The sequence below is a fragment of the Sesamum indicum genome, linkage group LG10 (assembly GCF_000512975.1).
Source record: "Sesamum indicum cultivar Zhongzhi No. 13 linkage group LG10, S_indicum_v1.0, whole genome shotgun sequence".
Classification (NCBI taxonomy): domain Eukaryota; kingdom Viridiplantae; phylum Streptophyta; class Magnoliopsida; order Lamiales; family Pedaliaceae; genus Sesamum; species Sesamum indicum.
This window is the reverse complement of record NC_026154.1, coordinates 7,230,171-7,239,481: the sequence shown is the minus strand read 5'-3', so window position 1 is coordinate 7,239,481 and position 9,311 is coordinate 7,230,171.

Sequence of the window (9,311 nt, the reverse complement as noted above, 5' to 3'; positions counted from 1 at the left end):
TGCGTTTCGACTACACTGCCACAGAGGTTATAGTGATCATGTCAAAGATCACGTCAATATATAGTAACCTTTTGCCAAGATCAAAATGCAACCACCCCATGCATGAGCTGTGAATCCTTAAGTCGTAGGACTAAATCACTTACTGTCAAAGCCGAGGAGTTTAGTCATACTGATCATGCCACTTCTTCAACCACTTTCCAATAACGTAGAGACATCTCATGTCTGTCGTCAATAAAACGTGACACCCATCATATGGATACGTTCATCAATGCAAGTATGAATAGAATACTCAATGTCTATTCTTGGGGTTCACGACTTGGAACATTCCAAACCCTTGGAAGTTGATTTCGTGGACACCATTATATGCATGACGCAATTTCATTTGTCATTAAGGATTGTTGGCTTTGTTTGTGACATATAATAAATGCAACTAAATAATAAACATGAAAAATTAGGCCAAATTAGTTTTACCATATTCATTATATTAATACTATATTTAATTAGATTGTCCTCTATAGATGACAGGAGCCAATATATTGGCATGCCGATCACCAATTCCAATAATTTTCTCTTGTTCAAAAACCAATTACCCACATGTAAAGGGAGTGGATCGACCGGCAAGTGTGGTGGAAGCGCAAAAAAAAAAAAAAAAAAAAAAAAAAAAATATTATTAAAACAAGCAATAAAATCCCGATCAAAGAGTGTACCCTTGATTTGTTTTCGGAAGTTCGATGTAAAATAAAAAAATCAAAGGCCATAGCAAATTGCAAGAGAAAACGAGAAGCATAAAAGTAATTGAAATTTACCCTCGTCGTCTTTTTTTTTCGATTACAAGCGTTGAATCCTCTCTATTTCTGTTTCTGGATCCGTCTACGGCAAGATCTCAATCTGGAGATCCTATAAAGAATAACACACCATCGCTAAACGATTTGGAGATTTCGTACAATCAAAACCTCTACAAAAGTGCAAAGAATCAACAACGTTATTAATTAACGTTTGATCCTTCGTCTCTTTCTATCTCTAATATCTTGAGAGAGTTTTTGGGAGAGTGAACAAGAGAGAATTTCGTGCTTGGTATGTGTGCAGCCGAAATTAAGGTGTTTTGGAGAGTATTGAAGTTGGTTAGGGTTGGAAAATGTATATATATGACCTAGTCAAGTATATACACGAGTCCAAACCTAATTAGACTCCAACCAACCAAAACCTAGCCACAAAGACATATTTCGATGAGTCTAAGCCCTCAAATTCGTCCATGTCACTACACACACACTCCTTGACCTAGTTAAGATCCAACCAAGGTTTCGGCATGCATTTTAATGGACCGGACTTTATTAATTAAAATTAAATCAATTTCACGTCTAATACACTTTAAATCAAACTTAGTAAAATTTATAAGCCCAACATTAAAATATCCTTTGATCCAATTAAAAGGATCCAAGTCCTTATGTCTCTTTCAATTTATAAATCCAATTTATAAATCAGATCAAGCCCAATAAAATTAATCAAATTAATTTTAATGGCTAACTTGAAATTCTAATTAATCCGATTAATTTAAACTTCAAGTCATCCATCCAATGGATTGTCTAAATAAATGATCCAATTATTTATTCTCTTCAAAGATTAATTTAATCTAATTAAATTAATCCGAATCCTCTAGAATTAATTCCATCCCATTATAGTGGTAGGGTGACTTTTTAGATTCACTCTCAGCTAGATATGGCTGTATGTGACCAACATAATTAATTAAACGTAATTTAATTAATTATTTTTAATTAGCCCATAACCGAAAATAGCCCGTTACCATGGGTGGCCGTCTAGCAACAGTCCATGGCACTAGAGACTAGGTGAAATATGGCGTGAGCATTTAGGCTCCGAATACAATAGGCGAGTACGATCCTATTGTGAACTGCCTCCCAACCTTAGTCTAGGACATGGAATCGGGCGTCGGTTCTCATTCTCGACTAGACAACTATGCTTGATACTCGAGACGTGTTTACTGTACTAATCTGATCTAGGAAATCTATCATGATCAATCAATCGCACATAGGAGAATCTAAACTATCTCAGAGCACATAGGAGAACTCTCTGTCATATACTAAAAGGGTATAGATAATCTCTTGTAATTTATTGTCCTAGCTACATACTCCGATTGCACTGGATAAAGATTGTGATGACCATGTCTCACGACATGGCCACCGCACGCCATATCCAAAATACAGTTTTTCGTAGATACGTGACTGCCATGAATCATCAAGTCCGAGGACTAATATCGTACTATCGGAATCAGGAATCCTAGTGATACTGATCAAGCCTTAAGAGGATTCCATACGATGATTCCCGCAAGTCAGTTCAGTCAGTTGACTATTTTGCCAACAAACCCACTAAAACTACATAGAGAACCCATGTTCCCTACCAATAAAACGGATGCAATACTTATTGCAAGTCTCTGTAGGACCTTCGATGCCCTATCTCGAGGTTTTTGACTTGGAACGTTTCAGACCAACCCTTAGGAGTTAGTTTCATAGCTGCCAAACCTATGCACAGTCCAATTCCATGGGTTTCATCTTTCAATCTGTAGTCATCTCATTGTGACATTGAAATCCATTCAATATCCGTGGAAAGCACAACGAAACGCACAGCCAACTTGATGAATTCTTACTGTATTCATCAACTTAATATTATTTGATAAAGATTAAAAAATGGCAAACAACCAATCCAATTGGCTTTTAGTCACCCATTTCAACAACATATACTTACACATCTTCTCAAAATGTAGCATATGGACAATCCAATGGGCTAGGTTAACAAGTTTTCTTTATTTTTGGTATCGATGCAATGCGATCCAATCGCAACGTGTTTAGGTTTGTAATGAGATCTCGCCTTTCATGCTTGTACAACAGTCCCATTGTTATTAAAATATGACTATAAGCTTGACAATGCTAAGCGCCCTATCCAACTTTTCGATGTAAACTTTCTCCAAACAATATCTTTACAGTTTCATAAAGCGCAACCCATCCAACTTCTTTCAAAACACGTTGTATCCCATTTAAAACCCTTTCTAATGACAACCTTTAATTCAGCCAAACAACATAACCAACTTTAAATAAGAGACTCTTAACTATATATTGAAAATGAATATCTCTATACCCATTCCAATATCATCTCTCCATATCCATCTCTACACTACCTCCTTAGTTCCTCACAAGACCTCAAAGATGTCCCTGAGTGGTTGCGTAGTGACAATCATACGCATATGCCTAATAACGCCACTTATTCATATCTGGACTTTTTTTTGAATTCGGTCTTTTCTTAAATCCTTGTAGATTTATCTCTATAAGAGCTCATCGAGCTGATTAGGTAAGATTCAAGCTCGAGCTCGAACTGTACCACTCAAAGTCGGGCTTGAGCTCGAGCTCGAGCTCACCAAAAAAGATCGAGCTCGACTCGATTACACCCCTAGCCCTGTTTAGTTCGTGATTAGGCGTGATTAGATTACTTATCATGTATATCATATGTTTGGTTGATATTATTATAGTCCGGTATTGATGCAGTGCCCGGTGTTATAAGAATTTATGGGATAATCGATCCAATTTCTTAGATGGGATACACAATCCCACCAATTATTATAAACATGTATTAAAAATATGTTTTCTTATTTGCTCTTCCACTTTCCATACTCTCTCTCTCTCTCTCTCTCTCTCTCTCTGTTCCCGTCTTTACTCTTCTCCCCTCTTCCTCCCTTTTTCTTTCCATTTATTTCTTTTCTCGACGAACCATACGAGATAATTCGTCTGAAACAACCATCAGAGTTCTTTCTTTTCCTAAATTATTAAAAAAGATCATATTTTAAATTATAATAATTAGATAATAAAATATAAAAAAAATATTACTTTATTTTTTTTTGGAACTTTCAAAAAATATGAGTTTTGATTAGTTGGAAAATTAAATGTGTATTAGAACTTCTGATGAATATAGAAAAATAATAAAATATTGATCCAAAAATTAATTTTATTTCAATAAATAATTTAGAGATTTTTTTAATCATTAAAAGTTGTAATATAAAAATAAAAATAACTTGGAAAATGGTACTCTTAATAGTTTTTTTTCATTTAATTATACTTTATAATCCTTTCAATCAAATACTATATTATATTTTCACAGGACATATCACAAATATAATACCTCAAACCAAACAATATAGAATGACAGATGGAATTAATTAATATATCATTCAATTTCTCGTTGCAACCCAATCCTATCAAATGAACCAAACGAGTGGTATAGTTATAAATTAAATATTTTTAATAAGATCCATATTGTATGGAATAATGATGCAAATCACTTTTATATAAAGTGTAAGCTAAAGTTATCTAATGATTATAATTTATGGAAAAAGAGTGAAGATATTGTTTTTGAAAATAATAAAATTGAATAATGTTTGTAATAGACTGCTAGAAAATTTGGATTTTATTTATAGGGATCAAATTTTCTACTCAACTCTTTGAACTTTATTATTTAACCTTTAGGAATAAAATGGCATTGAAGTTAGTATACATTTTATCAACCAAAAAGTTAGTATTATGGACCCATTTAATGATAGTACTAGCTACATATCGGAGCATAATTGATTCATATACATAACTTAACTTTTATTATATTTATTTAATTATATTAAAGAGAATAAATAAAATAAACAATTTATTAGAACTGATAATTTTTTGAATAATCTTTCTTAATTATCTATATTCATGAATATAATATTATTGACAGAAAATATAAAAAAGGTTTTTTTATACCTAATATATACTAGTCGTTGTTACACGTAGTTTGCGCGAGCATATAACTGATCAAATTTGAATATTAAAAAATTCGTATGACAATGAATTTCTTTTATAATAGTATAGATAACTAGCAGTTGTCCACATGCGATGTATGCACGTGCAAAATTTTAAAAACAAAAAAAAATATCTATATGTTTAATTATAATAATGAATTTGTGATGGAAAAAATATTCAGCAAATTATATTTTTTTATAATAGATTTAAAAAAAATAAAACTTCATAGAAATACTTAAGAAAATAAAAATTAATAGAATTTAGAAGTTGGTAGTTATTATCTTCTAAATGATATTACATTTATAGGCCAATAGCCAGAATATAATCCATTAAAATATAAAATTATTTTTATCTATTTAATTATTGCATATTAAGTTAATTTTACTAAACCCTTCTCGATCTGGTAATCAATAGTATAAAAAGATAATTTTACTTTTCATACCTAAAGTATATGTTTTTTTAGTTTTATTATCTTAAATTTTCAAGTTTCCAGATTTGGTGTCAAAATTAAAAATTCATCCGTAAAGACGTATTTGACTGTCACTTCATTCACCACACAAAAAATATAGCTGAAAGGGTGAAATTGAGGAAATTCTTTTAAAAAATAAGAGGGATAAGGAGAAACAACTTCCACCTTACGAATACGGTTCATCTAATGAGAATATTTACATAAAAAAAATATACTGTGAGTATAGAATTGAGCTACCATTGAAAAATTCTTGGACCAAAACAAACTCGAAAAAAAGATTTTGGGCATGTGCTAATTACAGGATAAATTGGTGCTTTGTTCTTATTTATTTTGTTTGTGTTATTATTTAACATTACTTTTTGCTTTTAATATCTTAATCACAAAAAATAAAATATTGTGGAGTGTTTAAATAGTTTGGTTCGGAAATATGCCCAAGATTGAAGCAAATTATTCCTTTTTTTATTTTTTTTGTTAATATCAACAAACTCGATGAACTTTGATTAATGGGTGGACTTATTTATTATATAGAAGCAAAATTCAGCGATACTAGATGTAATTTTTCAAACCATAGGGGGTCTAGTGTAATTATATCAAATCTCAGGGAAGGAAAGTGTAATTATTATTATTATTATTATTATTATTATTATTATTATTATTGGAAATGCTCACGCTCCTCTTTTAAGTATCTCATAAACCTATAAATGTAAGTTCTATCAATTTTTATTTTATTTTTAATTTTACCATAAATTTACAATTTTATTATATTAAAAAGAATAAATATGTTTCTTGATATTTTTTCTATCAGAAGTATAAATCAAACACATAGATATCACGTTTTCTTTTTCTAGCTTCGAACACGCATCGAATTTGCCCGACTGCTGCAACAATAAATAAGAATTCTGAGTTTCTATATATAACTCAATAACTCACATTCGTATTTCTCAAAATACCAATTACATCCCTGGTATGCCTAAGTAGCAACTGCCTGTGTTTTCCTAACTCAGCTGCAAAGTTAGGCTACATCTTCCCAATTTGGAAGGTTGGAAGTAGCTTCATTGATCAAATTTATGAGAGCCACCTACAAGTAATAACAATAACATGGGATTTAACTAGAGAGAATTTGATAGCATCATGTGAATTGGAAACTAAGAACAAGAAATAATTGAAAATTGAGGAAAGAACTAAGGAACAGTAATGCAAATTTAAAAGACGAGACGACACAATTGTGCAGACGTACCACACTCTCTGGAACCCCTGGAGGAGGTGAAGATAGATTTCGTGGTGGAGGACCGTCGAGATATACTCTCTTATCGAACCGCCACTCTCCTATTTCGCCGTAAGTTAGTTCACCCTGATCATGTGATGAGCAATTAGTAATGGGATAATGTGCCCACATCTCAACAGAGAAATAAAAATTTTGATTTTCTAATTATTAGATATTTTGAGTATATATTCGAATCTCACTATCACTCATTAGAGATCTATGTTAGATATGTATGAAATATTAATAATTCTCTTTCATAACAGTTTAAATTTTTAAATGAAGTGGTCGTTAGGACGATTAGTATGTAAAAATGAATTTGTGGGGAATAGAATAAATTTAGAAACGGAATGAAAATAGGAATGGAATTATTTTTATATATTATTCCTATGTTTGGTATAGTAAAGGAATGAAAAAGTAATTGAATCAAAATGGAATTACTCATTTGTATATTTTGTAAATAACATAACTTAAAGATTAATAAAGAATAATTAAACAATGTCTCATTGCATAATAAGAAATAGGGATAATTGAACTGCCCTTCCTTGAATTTTGATGTAATTACATGTAGATCATTTGTGGTTTGAAAAATTACATGTAGTACTCCTGAAATTTACTTCTGCTTAATAAATAGTCCCTTAATTAGTCAGAATTTGCCAAATTATTTGATATTAATAAAAAAAAATAGATAAAAATTCATATTTACCTCTAATTGACTTATTACTAATTTATTGTACGTCAAACTAATTTTTTTTATAATCAAATTATACTTATACATCTTAACACATGTAAGGATATATATTTTTATTGTTATAAGAGTAGCTTAGTCACAAGAGATTTTCTGGACCTCCAATAAGTCAGTAAAAGGTGAATCGAAGGTAAATATCAATTTTCATGCAGGCTTTTGTTAATATCAATAAATTCAGTGAAATTTTTACTAACAAATGATCCTATTTATTAGACGAAAGCAAACTTTAGGGATACTAAATATAATTTTTCAGACCACAGGAGATCTACATGTAATTATACAAAACTTCAAGAAAGGGGAGTATAATTATCCATAAGAAATATTGTTTTTAAAATATTAAATTAGTTATAAGTTTATAATATATATCGTTGGATGTTTTCATATATTAATTTACTTTTTTAATAAATATTTATTATTTACATAATTTAGTATACATTTCGAAAATATATAATCCAACAATATATGGTATATATGTTATTTTATAATATTTTATACTTATAGTATTTTTTGATAAAATACATTTAAAGATGTTAATAACTTAAATTATTTTTTTATTAAAATTTAAAATTTTATACTTTATGTTTTGATAACACACATTTAAATATTTCATATTGATATTAATTTTATTTAACGTTTTCAAAATAATCTATAATTTTACTATAATCTTGTAACTATAATTTTATCTAAAATTATTTTAGCAATATAAAACAATAAGCTAATTGAAAATAGCTAAAATTATGGGTAAGTGGGGGAATGCCTATACCCATACTTATGGAATGGGCATTGCTATTCCTAAGTTATTTCCTCGAACCAATGATACGAATTAAATAAAGGGTATGATTAATATGTCGAAATGGAAAAGTATTATTTTAGTTCGTTAAATATGCCTAATTTTAATTTTAGTCCGATAACTATATTCATTTTTATTTAGGTCCAGTAACTTACGAAATTGCTTACTTTTAGTCATCTGACAGATTTTTGGACAATTTTACCCCTATGAGTGCATATAGACTAATATTGACTTTTAAAAGTTGCACAAGGGTAAAATTGGCCGAAAATCTGCCAGAGGACTAAAAGTAAGCAATTTCATAAGTTACTGGATCTAAATAAAAATGGACATAGTTATCGGACTAAAACTAAAATTAGACATATTTAGCGGACTAAAATAATACTTTTCCCTGAAAAATTAATGAATATTTCTACGTCCATTCCTATATCTATGATTGTTATGATTTATGCGTAGTAATACTCATTCCCGTTGCAATTTTTATTCCATTAGACAAGGTATTAGCCATTCTGTCCAGCCCAATATGGTCATATGATATTAATTTTAACCAACATGTTGGGAATTTTTTTGTTGTATTAGTTTAATATTTAGTTTTAATTATTATTAAATCTAAGTACTTACTGCATGCAATATTAAGCAAAAAGGTAATATTAATTTAATTTTTAATTATTTTTATAATTCATAATGTTTCTTTCACCATGTTTGAAAGAAACAATAATAGATGCATTATGAATGCATATATTAATTATCAGTCAATAAAGTATTTCTTATATATATATTGAATAACACATTTGAGATGTTTAATAAATTGCTTACAACTTTTTACAAGCAATTTTGAAAATATTAGTATTACATATAATTGAATTCAATATATTTAATTAAATACGAAAAGTAATTTCTCAAATTTATTAAAGGGAAAATTTAAAGTAAAAGTAATTTTAAAATTCCATATATTGCTAATTGTTATTTTTTAGTTATCAATTATGTGAATAGAATCAATTAAAAAAATGATAATTCTATATCATCTTCTAATTTATAGTATATATCAATTATAAAAATACTATTCAAATGTGATTTCTTCTTATTTCTAAATTCATTATGTTCTCTTTTACTTCGGGAAAAATGCAAGCAATCCCCTGTGATATTGCAAATGAACAAATTATCGTTTTATGATAAAATAAATAGCGATTTCTCTCCTTATATTTTTTAAA